The sequence below is a fragment of the Lutra lutra genome, chromosome 16, assembly GCF_902655055.1.
Source record: "Lutra lutra chromosome 16, mLutLut1.2, whole genome shotgun sequence".
NCBI classification, from domain to species: Eukaryota; Metazoa; Chordata; class Mammalia; order Carnivora; family Mustelidae; genus Lutra; species Lutra lutra.
Window position 1 is genome coordinate 17,301,666 of NC_062293.1, and position 18,736 is coordinate 17,320,401.

An 18,736-nucleotide genomic window follows, 5' to 3' on the forward strand; every position below is an offset into this window, starting at 1 on the left:
AGAAATGTGCTATTCATTTATCATTTCCTTCTTGAAGGTTTATTTAATTTATCGTTGTGTGAAGTGGCTTTATTTGCCATAGTGGAAATGCTGTCATGACTGTTTTCATATCCATATGATAGGTTGAATTGGAATGTGTGCAACAGAATTTCTGAGAAAGGAATTTATAACATAATAGCTTCTGGCAGACTGTTAGTATAAAAACAGTATCTTAAAAAAACCTGAAGGAATACGAATATATTACTCCCTTCACCTCCATCATTCTTTATCTTTCTATTGCTACTGGCAGATAAAAGTATGGTGGGGAAAAGAACTGCTTTCTAGGCACTAAGTGCTTGGTTCTATTAGCCGTCTATTGTTGGTAGCCTTTCTGCCTGGCCGTTCACTCTGATAAATTACAGGCACAGCACACACCTGTTCTCTGGGTAAAGGTCGAGTTTGGAGTTGGATTAAGAGAAAATGACAGAGACCCTCATCACCTGAGTTTTATACACCTTGAGATGGCAATAACAGACTTTTTTATCTGAAAGATAACAAAGGCCAAGTCCATAAAAAACAGAGTTTTAATTTGGAACACAGTAAAAAATGTGGTAATTCACTATCTTGGTACTGTGTATTTTGAAGCACCGTAAGTCCATAAAGCTTTTTGATCAAGACATGGAAATATTGTTTGCATATATTTTGGGTATCAGGAGAGATAAAAGGATGATTTTAAATGTTCTGTTATTCTTAGGGCACATTTTTCACTGGTTTTCAAGACTGAGCTCTGTGCAGAGTCTAATGATTCTGTTTCTTTGAACATTTATATTATCCAGCCAACAAGTAGAAAAATAATTGCTTCTGTTATAAGCTGTATTATAAATATTTTCTCACAGTTTTTGGAAGCTATCAACAATTGACTTATTTAGATATGCATTTCCTGTCTGTGCATTATGCAAACTCTGCTCATTAGGGTCTCTGTCTGCAGTTGGGTAGATAATACAGAAAGGAGCAAAACTCATATTGGTCAACTTGTGACTTTGCCAGCTGTTGGAGAACTTGGAATTCAATCAAAACAGATTTGGAATTTTTGAGTGAATTTAATCTGTGTTTCTGCAGTCATATTGAAATTAGTTAAATTATAGTAGTTGGCCTTTTGTTGTTGTCAACGTGTTTTTTGGCTAAGAACCATGGATTTGAATTTTGTTTGTGAGGGCTACTATCTAGAACCTTTTTTGTGGATTTATTTTTCTAATACCTTTACACTAATTGGACAGAAAATGAATTCTGTTCTTTAAAAAAAATTTCTTTTTTCTCTTTATGGCTTTTTGCCGTCAAGATACATGCTACCAATTTGATTTAAAAGACAAAAAGTATAAAACTACCTTTGCTTTTGGGCTAAATTGAAAGGCATTATTTTCTTTATTCTGAATGAAGATTGTCAGTGTCCTAAAGCTCATTTTTATAGTAAAATGGCTGGGAAATAAATCTCTTGCTATTCATGTGTCTTTCCCTGTTTTCCATTAGAGTCTTCTTTTTTCCTTTGAATTTGGGGGGAATTACATAGTATAATACCTCATTGCAGTCTAAGAACAGTGTAGTTATAAAATTCCCATTAGGCTTTGGTAAAGGTATATAAAAGTACAGATTGCTACATTTGGATAGAATATAAAATAACCCTGTGCAAGTTCCTTTTATATATACCCCTATGTTCTTTTACTTTGCCAGGTGGGAACAAAATTGTCTAATTTTTTCCTCACTCTTTATTAACTAAATAGCTAAACATCTATGGTTTGGGGATCTGATTAGACACTGGGTGTGATTGTTTAAAAATCAATTAAAGTTGAAAAAATAGTGATTAGAAAAGAATAATTTATGTAGGTTATGGAGCTGTTTTGTTTTGTGTTAAGCAGAGAACTTTTTTACTTTTGGCTTGAGACCAAATGATGGTATTTACTGTGGAGTCTACAGTTATGTCTGCTTTATAAGTAGGAATCTTAACTAAATGGATCTCTTTGCCCATATATCAAAGTTGCAAGTCCACAGAGTGATCAGTTTATAATTCTTTTCTCTCATTGTGTTCATGAGTGACAGTTTTGCTTCTAGGTAAGAGTTCTTTCCTTTTGCCCGTAAAACTTCATGTTCCTTTCCACCATTGAGGATGTAGTTTAGAAATGTGCAAACTGTCGCTGGTGAGGGGTATGAAGACCAAAGGGCTGACCAGAGGTGCACAGTGTCGCAGGAACATTCGAGGTCAGGTGAGGTCACGCACATGCAGTCAGCTCCTTCCGAGTCCCAGGGTAGAGGCGTGGGTGTCACAAAGCGGTCTCTCTAAGTTGCAGTGAATGACCTCGGCAGCCGATGGCGGTCCTCGAGCTCAGTCAGGTGGCGTGTGTACTTGTGTTCAGTCACTGCGCTTTTCTCCCTGGCAGGTGGTATTGTGGAGAGTGTTGCGGGTCATTAATTGATCAAGTACCTCAGTTCTCGTCGTGGCTCTTTTGTTGGCAAAGCTAGAGATTCTGTAAAGAAGCTTCATTTTTCAGCATCTCTCCAATTACCTGTAAGCTGTAAATGCCAGGACAAAAAGACCCACCAAAAATCCTCTTCAAAGGACAGTGGAATGATTGTTAGAGAATTAGCACCTCTTGATGTGTTTTGGGACTGGGTTTACATGTAGCCAAGGAAAGGGGCTTTGGCAGAAGTTACCCAACTTAGAGCTGGAAGGAACGGGTGTGCAGACTGAAGGCCTCCAGCCTCGCACTGCCTTTCCGGGACGCTATACCTTGCCGAGATCCAGGCCACCTAGTGGGGAGGAGAGCCACTGTGAGCTCTTGTGCCCCCCCTTCTTGGAAACGGACTCCTTTTGGTCCCCTTTCTCCAGGCCTCCCTCTCTAAGCCCATGTTCAATCTGTATTTTTAAGATTTCTTTTGACGTTCTAGAGGAAAGCAACTCTTTTCTGATACCGCAAGGGAAACCGCAGTTACTCTAAGGCGGAGAGCGCCGAGAAGATAAGGGGCCTCTCAGTGGCAGGCAGACATCTTTCACACGCTAAGAACAGTGCAAATAAAATACGCGGAAGAAAAGGCACTGAGGTTTTGTGTGCGCCATATCGGGGAGAGCGGGAGTTCTTACTCAGATTAACATAAACGCTGACACTCTTAAGATGCATTTTCACACCCCCACTCATGAGGGGAGATTGCAATTTAAATGGGGGTTAAGACATCTAGCCGAACTCCAGGGCTCTGTAAAAGGAGCCCTAAGGCTAAAGAGCTTATCTGAAATTTGAAAAAAAGAAAAAAAAATGAAGCTTTCTGACATTCATCTTTTTTTCCTTGTATTAGTCATAACTTGCTTTTCAGCTATATTTTAGGTTTTGAATGCCAACCTGACATCTGTTCAAGTCTGCCTGTAATTTATTAGGAAAGGAAAAGAAAGCAGTGGCTCCCTAGTTAGAGATGCAGAACTTCCCTCTTCTGCTTTACCACCAAGTACTTATAGATGATGCTTGAATATGAAGCAGTAATAACTTACTAATTTACTAATTCCAACTTTATGTTGGGAAATTTGTCAAGTTTTTTTTTTTAATTAGAAGAAAAAATGGCTTATGACCATGTGATTTCCAAAAATCTCTAGAACAGGATTTAGAGCTAAAGCAAACACCCTAAAAAAATATTACAGGGGCTTTTTTTAAAAAATAAGTTGGAATTTTTAACCTTGAATTAATTCTTTTATTGGTTTTAATTTTGTATGTGAAATTTACTTATATTGGAATAGAAAAAATGTAGCTGTCTCATATCTCAGAGTCAAACCATATGTAAATTCAGTCAGCATTTTTTATTAATAGATAAACTTGTAGAAATAAATCTTTCGAGGAGGCAGAGCTGTGTATTGAGTCTAAGCTAATGGATTAGGTTTGCTGGAAACTACAGGTCAGTTACGTGTCCATAATTGGGTCACTAGTCTAAGTTTGAACCTAAATGGCCAGCAGTAAGGAAGTAGTTAAACTATGCTGCATGCTCTTAGCCTTGCTATGGAACACAGCGAAATGGGTCTTAAAATGCTACAGCTCCTAGTACATAGAGATGTCTTAATAAGAAATATATATATATAAAACTAAAAGTAAAATGCATTAAATTAAAAAAAATTTACTTATGTGGAAGGGAAGTTAGGTTGGGAAATACAGGGAGATTTTTGTTCTTTTACTCTCCGTACTTCTGCATCTGAATGTTTTACTGTGATCTTAGATTTCTACTTGTGTAGTTAAGAAAACAACCAAAAGGTAGTATCACAGGCTCTTTTTTGTGGCGGCTTCACTGTCAGCAAAGCAAGGGAACGTGAGAACAGGTGTGTCCCATGTCCTTCATGAGGTTTCCATGGAGGAGAGAGCACGGGGTAAGGGGACCCCCCCCCCCCGGACTTTGACGGTAGCCCTTGACATAGGGGAGTCAGAAGCACCTGTCCTTTTCCACTGAAAAGAGAAAACCAATTTCCTGATATGTAACAAACTACTTCCTCCTATTATTTTTCTTCCTTATATTAATGGGTATAAGTAGTTTGTACTCCCTGCATTTGCATCCAGGCCTTTACTCAGCTGTGGAAGCCTGAGAGGGGAGAGAGCGGGACACAGGGACTTGAGGGAGAGCAGACATTCTGATGTGTGAGGACCTGTGCTTGAGTTTGCTCGGTCCTTACACCTTTCTGCCAAGGAATCCAGCTCCTGCGACTCCTGACGTAAAGTGGTGGGTATTTCTTCCCCTGTTACTCCCGTGTTGAGATTGGCGATGATGACGTCGATGACAACGGTGGCTAATGCTCCTGTAGTGCCAGGTGCTGTTCTAACTGCTTTACCTAGGTTGACTTATTTAATTCTCACAACAACCTTATCAGGTAGGTACTGTATCACCCCCATATGGAGAAGGGAACTGAATCTCAAAAGGTTAAGTGACTAGTCCAAGACCTATAACTAGTAAGTGGTGGAGTCAGATTTGAACCCAGGCAGTCTGGCCTCAGAGGCCGTACCCTTAACACTTACATCGTTCTTCTGTTATGAAAGCCTGTCCTATAAAGCTGCTAAAAATGGGCCTTCTCAGCCCCACTTCTTGGGGCTTCTGAGGTGGTTTTTGAGGGAGCTAAAGTTGAGGGTTTTTCAACTGTGGCATCATAGACATTTTGGGGCCTGATCATTATTTGGTGTGAGGCACTGGCTGTCCTGTGCATCGTAGGATGCTAAGCGGCATCTCTGGCCTCTGCCTACTAGATGCCAGTGGCTCTCTCCCCACCCCTAGTGGTGAGAATCACAAATATCTCCAAAGACTGCCAACATGGCTGTTGGGGGTGGGGGGCAAAATCGCCCTTGGTGATCTAGTGCAAGCCCTTGGCTTCCCTTTGCAGATGCAGAAACTATGGCCCAAGGTCACTAGGCAAGTCACAGGCAGAACTAGGACTAGAACTTGGTTCTCTTGATTCAGGAACCTTGAAGGAGGAGAAGGAAGTGACTTACTAAGTTTGTCCAGCAAGTAAGTGGCTGAGTTGGGGTTGGAAGTAGGACGTCTGGTTCCAAATTCTGATTTCTCAGCTGCCTCTCCGGGTACTGGAGAGATGGAAAGAATCATGGAGCCAAGGAAGCCCTGAAGTTTAGGTCAAGGAGTATTTTATGATGAGTAAATAAGTGCCACTTTTTCCTTTCTCCCTTGATTAATTCTCAAAGAAATTTGCGAAGTTTTTCATATAGAAATGTTCTGGGAACTTAGACATGACAGCTTAGGAGGGTGGGACAGAAGAGAGGAGTTAACTGAAACCCTGAAGGTCTGAAGGTCTGTAGGTCTGGCCTCATCCCCCCACCATTGCCCACACACAAGTATAATTAAGCATTCAGAAAATACACTGCGGCAGTCAGACTTCTGCATTTAGGTATCAGATAAGACAACTTTTTAGCTGTTTAAGTTTTTCCATCCATCTCTGCTAATGAATTAAACCACCTCCTTCTTCATCTTCCTCTTTGTCATCCTCTTCTTTCTCCCTGTTCCTCCTCCTCCTCTTCCATCTCCTCCTCACCCCCTTTCCTCTTCTGCTTGTTCTTTTTGAGATTAGTGGCCTTTTCCAAAATCTCAGATTTTGGAAATCTGAGAGTATTTCCAAATACGGCAGGAGAGTATTGACTAGAAATACAAAGGAATCTCTTCATCTTTTTTTTTTTTTTAAAGATTTTATTTATTTATTTGAAAGAGAAACAGTGAGAGAAAGCATGAGCGAGGAGAAGGTCAGAGAGAGAAGCGGACTCCCCGCGGAGCCGGGAGCCCGACGTGGGACTCGATCCTGGGACTCCAGGATCATGACCTGAGCCGAAGGCAGTCGTCCAACCAACTGAGCCACCCAGGCGTCCCTCATCTTTTCTTTTTTTATTTGAGCAAAGAAACTGTCCCAATTGAGATTTTTAAATTTTCTTATTTCTGGCAGATTTTCTGGGACTTAAATGTGACAAAAATCGGTGGACTTCTCTTGGCCTGGAGAAGAAGTATTAAGTGCTCAATGTATGAGAGTGAATGAAGTCTCTGTAACACTAAGGTTTTATAAATAAACTATGTTTCTAGTAACCGGATCCATTCTAATTGTCATGAGCTCAAAGACATGAGGCATTGGTTATAGGACTGTAATGTCTGTCTAATACTTACTAATAAGTCTAGTCCACTTTCTTCGTGTGTTTTTCGGTACCTATGGTATCACAAATATAGGAAGGAAGTGATTGCTATGGGTGTATCTGGAAGCTTTGTCTAAGTGAACTGTCAACTTCGAGATGGAACATGAATGCTAAAATTAAATAATCACTTAGAAGTAAAGCACCATAACCTAACAAGTGATATCAGAAGTCAATATATGGTAAAGTGCCAAATGAGTGCTATAGATGCAAAGTCCTATAGCAATTTTAAGAGAGAGAATCCCCGAAGACTTCATGGAGGATATGGAGCTTGAGTGAGGCCCTGAATGCCAAATGAATTTGGATAGGAGGAGAAAAGGACGGTTGTCCATGCGCTGGAAAGAGTGACAGACTCAGCAAGGTGTAGAATTCACAGCTTAGACCAGTCTAGCAGAGCTGTTGTTGGAAGAAACAGGAAATTAGATTTAGAAGTTAGATTGGGGTTGTATGTGGAAAGTGATGAATTGGGAGATGAGGACTTCTCTCTCTCTCTCTTTTTTTTTTTTTTGTAAATACTAAACCTGTTTGACCTTCGGGATAGACTCAGGTGCTTCTTCTATGCTTTCTCCATACCTTGTATATACTTAAAATGTAGCTCTCTTCTTAATATACTATAATTTTTCATTTGTATTACACTCATAAGGGGGAGTTTCTCAACCTCAGCATTTTTGACATTTTAAGGTGGATAATTCTTTGTTGGGAGAAAGGCCTGGTCCTGTTTGTTGTAGGCTATTTAGCACCATCTCTGGCCTCTATCCACTCAATGCCAGTAGTTCCCTGCCTCCTTCCCTCTGTGTAGTGATCGAAAGTATTTCGCCTGAATGTCAGAATTGCCCTGCATTGAGAACCGCTGCTCTAAGACCTTTGAAGGCACAGTCGTAGCATCTTTTTAGCAACGTGTTATCAACATCAGGGCTGTTTGGAATGTGGTCTATAGACCATTGCTGGACCATGAACCATTGTTACCAGTCCAAGATGAGATAAATATTGAAACTGAGAATAAGACTTTAGAAACTTTTTTTAAAACAATTTTACATTAGCACAGTGTTTTTTATTGTATTTTGCAAAAATATTGATTAGAAACTTTGAAGGAAAAAAAACTGGGCCTTAGCATAGATAATTTGAGAAGTATTGCCCTACGTAAATATTTGCTAAATGAATGAAACTTTTTAAAAAAGATTTTATTTTTAAGTAACCTCTACATGCAATGTGGGACTCGAACTCAATAACCCCAAGATCAAGAATTGCATGGTCTACCAACTGAGCCAGCCAGGCGCCCCTAAATGAATAATTTCTGAACAAATGATTATAATGAGGAGTCATTGGAGAATTTTTAGCAGTGGAATAAGACGAAGTGAATGTTTTAGGATAGTTAATTGGTTATTCTGTGTGAATGGATTACTCTAGAGAAGAGGTGGAAGACTGCGTAGCTTGGGAGACCAGTAGATTCTCCATTTGTGTGGTCCTCAGAACCTGGATTGGGGTGGTGGCACTGGAGATGGAACAGGAAGAAAAGACACAAAAAATGTTACAGAGATGAAATTGGCAGAATTTGGTGATTACTGATTGTGGGTGACAGAGTTGGAGGGGAGGAGTCAGGTCTCACTGAGAAAATGTTAGAAATGAGAAAACCAGGAGGACCTAGTTTGGGGGGATTGGAGAATATCATTGCATATCTTTTCATTACCATGAGGAGAAACTAGAACCTGAATTGAAGACAGGAAGAATTACTGATACTTGTTTTTAGGAAGGCTAGTTCAATCTCTTTTGACCACTTTTTCTTTTCTTTTTTTTTTTTAAAGATTTTATTTATTTATTTGACAGAGAGAGATCACAAGTAGGCAGAGAGGCAGGCAGAGAGAGAGAGAGGAGGAAGCAGGCTCCTGGCCAAGCAGAGAGCCCGATGGGGACTCGATCCCAGGACCCTGAGATCATGACCTGAGCCGAAGGCAGAGGCTTAACCCACTGAGCCACCCAGGTGCCGCTTTTTTTTTTTTTTTTAAGATTTTATTTATTTAGACCACTCTTTCTTGAAATATCCTTTTTACTTAGTTTCTCTCCTTCCAAGGGTTTCTGATTTTCCCTCTACCTCTGGCTGTCTGTATTGGGGGGTTGTGTCTCTGTCCTTTAAAAATGCTGGCGTTCGGGGCGCCTGGGTGGCTCAGTGGGTTAAAGCCGCTGCCTTCGGCTCAGGTCATGATCCCGGGGTCCTGGGATCGAGCCCCGCATCGGGCTCTCTGCTCGGCGGGGAGCCTGCTTCCCTTCCTCTCTCTCTGCCTGCCTCTCTGCCTGCTTGTGATCTCTCTCTGTCAAATAAATAAATAAAATCTTTAAAAAAAAAAAAAATGCTGGCGTTCTGTCTACGGCCATACCACCCTGAACGCGCCCGATCTCGTCTAAAAATGCTGGCGTTCTTCAGGAGTCTGTCTTAGATCTCTTTTCCTCACTCAGATTGTTCTGTGTAGAATTTATCACATCCATTTCCATAGCTGCAGTTAGTATCTTTATGCCATCGACTCTCAAATATGCATATTTTATCTCCGTCTCAGTTTAAAGCTCCGGATTTTTATCAGTATAACCTGTTGTCTATCTCATGATCACACAAATAAGTTCAAAATTGAATTTATTCAGCTGCCCGCTCCATCCTCCCTAAACATGCTCCTGCTCCTGTTTTCTGTCTCAGGCAGTGCTCTAGCCAAAAAAGTGGGCACCTTCTTTAACTCTCCTCTCTTCCACTTCCCAGTCAGTGCTACCGTTTCTCACTATCTCAGACCTGTCCAGTCTGTCCGTCCCCCCCACCGCCCTGCCATTCCCTTCATCAGGACCCCTTGCCTGCATGGCTCCCCAGGCCTTCAGCCTTGCTATTCTCCAGTCCATTCTTCACAGTGTAGCTGGAGCGATTTTTATGAAAAGGCAAGTCTGATCCTGTCACTCCACTGGTTAAAACTCTCCTTAGCTCTCCTTACTCCCTGCTTGGTTTATAAACCCTATGTGTTCTGGCCCCTGCCGAACTTCCCCTCTTCCTGTAGCCTTTGTCCCTCCCCCATGCCCTGGGTTCCAGCCAACCTATCCTATTCCCATTCCTCTGATGGGTCACGCTACTGTACCTTTCCTCTGTACCCCCAGGTGCCTTTCACCATCTTTTTATCCCGCTCCTGTTCATCCTCACTATCAAACACTCCATAGAGGTGGCTGGTTGGTGTGATGACTCGGTTGCCTAAGGTACTCTTACAGCTCTGTAAGAGGCAAAAATCTTTAATCCATTGCCTTTAGTCAAATGTTTATAGATCTGTTTCCTTATCTTAAACTTTTGTTGCTATTGAAGGTAGTTAACGCCTTAGATTATCCTCTTATAATGTTTGGTAATTGCCCATTTTGAACAGTGTTTGTTGATAAGGTAGTCAAGGGGACACTTAGAAATATTTTTTCTTTATTTGTGAACTCATACTTTGGCTGATTTATATTTACTTTTTATCACATTCCATCAGAGAGGAGTTGATAAATGCTCTACGACTTGTATAAATCTTGTCAGTTTCTTATATGTGAATACTGACTTAGAAAAAAGACTATCTTGATAGGATACTGGAGGAAGGGAGGTGGAAGAAAGAATTAGGGATAATGTTAGCAAAAAGCTGCCCAGAACTTAATACAGAATTATTTCTGAGAGTATTTCTACCATGAGAGTACTTCTACCGTGATTCTAAAGAGACTTTTCTTAGAGTTCCATATGACTAGTTACTTGGACCAATATACCTTTGATTATAAGTTTATAATTTTTTTAAAGAACCTGCAAGAAATGTGGGTTTTGCTTTTTGTTTTTTAAATAACACGATGTTCTTTCAGGTTTTTCAAAGAAGTTAGAGTAGACGGCAGTAAATCCCTGCCATATACCGTTTTCTTAATGGTGTAAAATTTGACATTGAATGTTACTGTAGGTAATGTATTCGGCACTCAAAGATTTCCCGTACCTGTGGCTTTGAATTCTTCATTAACACCTCAGGCTCTCACATGGTATCTTTTCTCTGGGCAGGTGATAGTTTGAGTTCTGTTCCTATTCCAGAGTGACTGAAAATTGATATATAACGATACATACATCTGTAGCTTGAACTTCTCTACCGTTTATACATGTATTTACTCGAACTTATCCACAATGATGTAATTTTTTTTGGAAGTGCTTTGATTTTTAAAAAATCGACCTAGAATCCTGTCATGAGGGAGACAACTTAGCAAGACTTAAGAGCCTTTTGATAATGAATGGTTACTACAGGATAAACCTATAATTAGAATGCTGGCAAGCCACACAGATACATTCAGTCAAATCTCAGATATACGCAGGAGAATTATCCAGACTGCTGCATACTAGTGCATTCCAGGGACATCTCTATGCTGATCCACAGCTACTTTTTTGCCTGACGCTTTTCCTGTGTTACTGAACTTTTTCTACAAAACTTCTGTTGATTGATTCTTTTTTGCTTTTCTGTCAGCCACCTGATTACTTGGCTTCTTCTGTAACTCCTTATTTAGGCAACCAGTTGTGGCTGTGATGAGCTTAGACCAAGGGAGATAGAGAAGAAGCCCTTTGCTTGAGTTACAGATTCTCTGTAATCTCTTCTTTCTCTGGGTGGAAAAGGTTGCCAAGATGTGCTAATAAATGACAGAACTCAGCTGTCCAAAATTCAGATTTGTTTTATAAGTGGCAATGGTTCCAGGTGGGATACTATGTCCCCATGAGGAGAGAAGGATGATAGTTTTTCACTGTAGACAAAAGATTAAATCCTTTTCTTCATTTTATCTAAAAGTGAATTTTTATAAAAAGTTGAATGGGTTGAACTTGTAAGTTGAATAATTCTGTTTTTGACAACTCATATAAGAATTTGAAGGAAAAGATCATTTAGAAGGATAGCTAGAAACAGAATAAAAGACCTTATTTACATTTATTACCTTAATTATCCAGTCCATTCTCAGATAGTATTTTGCCCCCTTTTGCCCCCCTCTTTGCTTTCTGTTCTCAATTGCTGCTGTCAAGGTATGACATTTGCTCAAAAGGATTGTCACCCGCTTTGGATTATCTGATACTCCTCTCTATGAGATAACCACAAGTAGACAGTGTATCTGTAAATATAGTAGATTTAAGTACATTAAGATAGCTATATATCTAAATCAGAATTAGACCAGGTTAGAGTAGGAGACCTTAGAAATTATTTAGTCCAAAATTTTCCAAATTTACTTAAACTTATTTAGGCATACATGAAGATAATGTTGCAAGGAAACACCAGTTTTGAGAAACACTGATTTTTGTTCATGTCATTCTTGTCTTGTAGATTTGTAGAGGACATTGGGGCCCCAGAAGAGTAAGCAGCTTATTTAAACTAAAGTCACAGGAAGGGGGGCTAGAATCCAATTTGCCTTGCTCCCAGCCTGCTACCCTTTCGGCTTCTTGATTCAGCCATTGAAAATAATTTGATTTATTACTGAGTTTTTTTACAGATTTCACAACTTGGATGTGAAGCTATACTTCTTATTCTCTAGAATAAACTTCATTATTTTTTGAAGTCTGAATTTGATTCAGAAAACTCCATCCTGCCTTTAGATCACTTCAGGTTTTCTGGTGGGCCTGGAGATTCCAGAGATAGTACTTTTATTTATTTATTTTTTTAAATCTGCTCATCATCTTCCCAGCTTTGATAGGGTCTTTTAGATCTCTCAGATCTAAGATTTCTGTTTATAAAAATACTTTTATTAGTTCTTTTAATTATAGAAATACATGTTTATTATTTCAAGAATACACATGAATAAAAAGATAATTACTCAGTGTAAAAGAAAAAAAAAACCTGAGAACTGTTATTAATATCTGGAGTATATTGTTAGTTTTTGCTTTGGATATATATATACACACATGTATATATGTATGCATGGAGGGGGACAAAAATGTATTTTACTGTTTTGCAACCTCTTTTCCTCCACTCAGTAATGTTTTTCTTAAATATTCCATACTTTTTTTATTTTATAGAATGAAAATGTCATAGCTAATTTAATCAGCCCACTACAGTTAGACATATCAATTATATTTACTTTTTCACTATTATACACTATGTTGTGATAATGACCCCTGAAGCTAAATATTTTTTTGCATGTCCGTATTTATTTGGGATAAATTCCTGAAAGTGGAATTGCTGAATCAAAGAGCATTCCCAAATGTAAACCCTTTTCTCATGCACTGCTAAATTTAGAGTTCCTTCTTGAAAAGTCAAAATGTTATAGATGAAATCAATCACTAAATAGGTTCTCTGGAAGAGAGAGAGAAATGTCAGAACTCTAATGGTTTACTGGGAAACTAATGGGCAAGGTCAAGAGTTTTGGAGCCTGGTCTTAGATTTGTCATTGACTGACTGTGACTCGTTAGTGTAGTTTCCTCATTAGTAAAAAGGGGGCAAATCGACTAGATACAGAAATGTTTTTGGAACATTTGCTTCCAAGTTTGGGTATTTATTACTAATTATGAATAAAGCTCCTGTAAACATCTGTGTACAGGTTTTGGTGTAGACAGTAAGTTTTCAACCATTTGGCTGAGCACCAAGGAGTGTAATTGCTGGATCATATAGGAGTAGGTTTAGTATTGTAAGAAGCTGTCTTCCAGAATGGCTATGCCATGTTGTATCTCCACTAGCAACAAATGAGAGTTCCTGTGTTACATATCCTCATCAGCATTTGGTGTTGTCAATCTTATGGATTTGGGCCATTTTAATAGGTGTGTAGTGGTATTTTGTTGCTTTAATTTGCATTTCCCTGATGACATATGATGTAGGGCATCTTTTCATATGCTTATTTGCCATCTGTATATCCTGTTTGGTGAAGTGTCTATTAATGTCTTTGGCCCATTTTTAATTTGGGTTGTTTTATTATTTTTGAATTTTAAGAGTTCTTGGTATATTTCGGTGCTTCATCACGTGTGTCTCTTACAGATATTTTCTCCCAGTCTGGGACTTGTCTTCCCATTCTCCTGACGTAGTCTTTCACAGAGCAGTTTTTAATTTTAACAAATTCCAGCTTATCAGGTATTTCTTCCACGGATCATGCCTTTGGTGTTGTATCTAAAAAACCAGTGCCATACCCAGTGTCATCTAGGTTTTTTTCCCTATGTTGTCTTTTAGGAGTTGTACAGTTTTGGTGTTTTACATGTAACTCTGGGATCCATTTTGCATTCTTTTTTTTTTTTTTAAGATTTTATTTATTTGACAGAGATCACAAGTGGGCGGGAGGGAAGCAAGCTCCTTGCTGAGCAGAGAGCTGGATGTGGGGCTCCATCCCAGGACCCTGAGATCATGACCTGAGCCAAAGGCAGAGGCTTAACCCACTGAGCCACCCAGGTGCCCCTGCATTAGTTTTTTGTGAAGGGTGTGAGGTCTGTGTCTGGATTCCTTTTCTTTTTTTTTTTTTTTTGCATGTGGATGTCTAGTTGTTCCAGCACCATTTGTTGAAAAGACTGTCTTTGCTTCACTGTATCGCCTTTGCTCTTTTGTCAAAAATCAGTTGGCTGTATGTGTGTGCATGCATTTTTCAAATCCATTATTGAATACTTCTAATTTTTTCTGCTTCATTTTTTGGATCATTCCTTTTTTATTATTTTTTTTTTTATAGCTTCAGTAAATTATACGTGAACATAAGCAGTAGCCTCCTTATTATCTTCCCAGCCTTTAGTCTCTTTTTTCCTTCCTGGAATATTTATTTCAAAGCTCATTGTCTTTGCAAAACTAGCTCGTTCTGTCAGAGAATATCATGGGAATTACAGGATCTCAGCATTGCAAGGGATCTTAAATGTCATTTAGTTTGTACACTTTTGTTTGAATTTTTCTCTCCTATTTTTGCTAAATGTCTTCTGTCGAGTTCTTTAGTCTAAGCTTAGATTCCTGCAGTGACAGGGGAATCATTCTCTTTGAATGTTACGTGCCAGTTTTTGGACAACCATTCATGTTAGTCTTCCTTATGTTAAGATGAGATATATATCCTTGTCGCTCCTACAAGCTCTAGTTCTCCCTACTAAGACCACATAGAACAAGGATGCTTCTCCTTCATTGTACAAGCGCTTAAGGCATATGAAGAGAGCTGTTCTGTCTAGACCTAAAGTCCTGCAGGATTCATCTTTTTCCTAAGTTAAATGCCCCAGCTTGGTGGGTTCCTCCAGCCAATATTTTTATAATTTATTTTCAGCCCGTTACCATCCTATTCACTGTTCTCTGAACTTTAGCATTTGTTTATATTCTCCTTAAATTGTGAAACCCAGAAATCAGTGATGTCGGGGCGCCTGGGTGGCTCAGTGGGTTAAGCCGCTGCCTTCGGCTCAGGTCATGATCTCAGAGTCCTGGGATCGAGCCCCGCGTCGGGCTCTCTGCTCAGCAGGGAGCCTGCTTCCTCCTCTCTCTCTGCCTGCCTCTCTGCCTGCTTGTGATCTCTCTGTCAAATAAATAAATAAAATCTTAAAAAAAAAAAAAAAAGAAATCAGTGATGTCCTCAAGTGTCTCCCCTATTCTAAAATAGACCAGAACTCTCCATCCTTTGTTCAAAATCTTAGTCTTCTTTTAATGCATGCTGGAATTGCATTAACATTTTTGACATCTGCATTCTATCTTGGATTCTATAGCCCATTGAATTACTATTGGGTAAAACCCCAAAATCATCTCTCACAAAACCATACCTCCCCCAGCTGTACTTAACTACAGAAATCTTATATTTATTCTTGATAACTTATCTTCTTAGAATAGTTCTTTGCTATTCTACAGCTACAGCTTGTCAAGGAATAAAAAAATGTGTCCTTCTCAGCTTACGATTTAATTAAAGCCATAGAACATACACACTAAATAAAATAATAACTTCAGAACTCTTAGAAAATGACTTAACATATTGTCAGTTTTAAGTGTGAATGGTTCTGTGTCCTGTGGTCTGCATTACCCTCATCTGGGCCAGGGCGGGGGTTGGGCAGGGAGCTTAGTAACTGGTCACCTTCCTCAGCTCTGCTCCCGACTTAATGAGTTCAGATTTCTAGGCGTGATGCCTGAAAATCTGCATTTTAACAGGCTCCAGTGAACATCAGTGAGTGTTGAAGTTTGACTACTGCTACTGTACTTGAGAATAGAGCCAAAGATGTGATGCGAGAGAGGAGGCATTGACACAGATGTGACAGGGTTAGGTGACATTACTTAAGGAGGTGATTTCTGAGGAGCAGAAGAACACGAACTTGACAGAGTGAGTAGAAGTTCCAGGTGTAGGAAAAGAAAGAATACGTTATCTGCCAGGGAAGATAAGATATTTGCTACTCTGCAGCAGACGCCTGTAGAGCAGCAAATAAAATAAGTAGAAAGCTAAGGGACAGGGGGAAAAAGAAGAAAGGGAAGGCTGTAAAATTCTGAAACCAGTAAGAACGCAGGCTGCCAGATGGCAGCAAGGCAGGACCTGCCATAGTAGAAGCATGATCTTTGTCATCAAGAATTCGTGAAATACCGGCCACGCCCTAGGAGGGAGTGTAAAAGGGTGGGGGTGTCAGCAGAGATTAGTTCGGAGAGTTGCTACACATACCCCATCTTTAGTTCTAGGCTATCTAATGAGAAGATCTATATGAAATCTCAGTTGACTAATTTGGATATAGACCAGTCAGGTGGTAGACATCACACAGCTGCTTGGTGCTCAGGGCGGAGGCCTTTTTCACTTTATCGTAACGGAACTCACTCAGAGTGTTCTTGAGAATATCTGAAAGTTGGCAGGGCACAGCAAGTCTCTGCTAGACAGAGTGACACCTGTGGTTGATCAGAGACCTGACTGCCCAAATGGGGTCAGGAGTGAATTTGTAGCCTTGGATGTGTCCTTTCCTTAAATATTTGATAAGTGCCTCGGTCAGCAAATGCAGATGATAGTCCGTGCTAGATGCTAATTGGCAGTCTTTGAAATTAACAAACAAACAAAAAGGGCCCCCTGTGTTACGATGCGTTGATGGAACTGATGCTCCAGATCTTCTCTGCGTGGCTGGAAAATTCAGAACTATTTCTTCAAGTACGTTAATCATATCATACTGCTGAAAAGATGAGTTGGGCGGCAGTAAGAACATACAATTCTAGGAGAAGTTGGAAGTACGCAGACTTTAAAACAAAAGATCATATATTCATATCAGCTTGTGATTGTGTTTCTGCAAGTGCATGCACTGTTTAAAAATAAGCATTCAGATCTGGTTTGCACAACTGCAGAGAGAAGCTTGCAAGACTTGGAAATGTGTCCTGACTTGCCACTAGTCTGTTGATAGTCTCCCTCTTAGGCAAACATGGCAGATCTGTCTGCATTTGCACTGGAAGCTACTTGGACTTCCCCTTTAAACATCAGCTGTCGTTCAAAACCCACTCCACACTTTCTCTCTTTACAGATCATGTTGCCCACGAAATGAATGAAACACTCCATACCCTGACGCTAATTTGACAGAGATCACTTCTAATATATTATCATTCTGTTCACTCTTGTGTAAAATCAATGGACTGTTGTTGTTGTATTTAATAGATATAATTTTTTCTCTTTCGGATACCCAAAAGTTGACTGACAGTTTCTTCTCAGCGCAGCTTGCCTCTGTATCCTCTTAGGAAAACAATGAAAATCCACTGCTTTTTAAAATCAAAGAGCCTAGCAAACATACTTGTCACTGGGGATAATGTTTTGTAGGATTATAAACAGCAAACATTACTCTTTATTCATTTAGGTGCAGTGATAAGGCTCTATATTTTTCATTGAGCTATTTTAAGAAGAGAGATTATAATTAGCATAGTAAATATCTTATATTTTCATGTATCATTTTCATCAGAGGGCTGGATAAGCCTTATTATAGTGGATAAGGTCCTTCCTCTTCGGTTTAGACTTTCAGATCAGAAATCATTTCAGGTTATTCGTAGCGCACACCTTAAAGCCTCTTCAAGTTGTCCCCATCAGAATTTGTACGATTGTAATCACTGGGTGTCGGTACCTGGGGCTCAAACAATATTCCAAGTTTTATACATTGCTGGAGAATTAATTCCTTATTCAACGGAGAGAGGAAGAAGTGAGGTGGGAAGGCCTATCATAGTCATTGCCTCAAATGAAGAGGCAAAGGGTAGGCCGTGGTTGTCTAGCCTGGTGGGTGCGCATGTGGATGAAGTCCCCAGGAACAGCCTCAGTCCTCCCGGCAACAGCAGGTCATTCCAGGGGAGTGCCGGCAGAGCTTGGTGTGTGCTCCCTGCGAGGGAAGTGACAGCTAGGGGCTATGACAGTGGTTGCACTGGGGAGACACAGGGGACTTCCCAGAGGAAACATATGGTAGAACCAGGGGTGGCAGAGACAGCAGGACGTGTGCACATGGAACTGATAATCAGAGTAGCCAGGGTTTACGGTAATGAGCTATGTGTTGACCCTAAGTGAGCTTGGAAAATGAGGCATCCGGATGAACGGCCTCTGCCTGAGGCATAAGAGAAGCAGATGGGATTGACTCCGATAGTAATCTGGTCTACCTGGAAGACGGAGGCTGTAGCCAGGGAGAATCCTGACTTACTGAAACTCTCATGAAATCTTTGGGGAACTGCTGTGGTCCACCTCATTTACTACTGTGCCCATTTGCAGCTTGAGGTCCATCCGCAGAATGTGTACGAGCACTTGCAACCTTCAAGTGATAGTAGTGTCTGATAAGTGAAGGGACCACAGTTATTAGTCTCAGAAGGAATTTCGTAAGCAAAATAGTCACTTATTTTCAAGCTTTACTGTCACCTAGCAGTAATGTAATTCTCACAGAACAGTTAGGAGTCTGGTTGCATTTCATTGGTCCTCTCCAACAAGATGGTAAAGTATAAGCTACTATTAATTAATAGCTAATATTTATGAGCTCTTACTATATGCTGACAACTATGCTAAGTGCTTTGGATGCCTTGTATTGAATCCTCATACTAACCTTCTAAGGTAGTTGCTGTTATTATCTCTGGCTAGGAAACTGAAGAACCAGGATTGAAACCAGGTGAGCTGAGTCCAGAGCTCACACTTTTTTTTTTTTAAACATAGAATTTATT

General features: G+C 39.9%; 1 protein-coding gene across 1 annotated transcript in view; it reads left to right on the forward strand.

Moving 5' to 3' along the window:
- Positions 1–18,736, forward strand: part of NSF (N-ethylmaleimide sensitive factor, vesicle fusing ATPase) — a 151,816-nt gene that overhangs the window by 50,458 nt on the left and 82,622 nt on the right. The gene's annotated exons all lie outside the window — the stretch shown is intronic.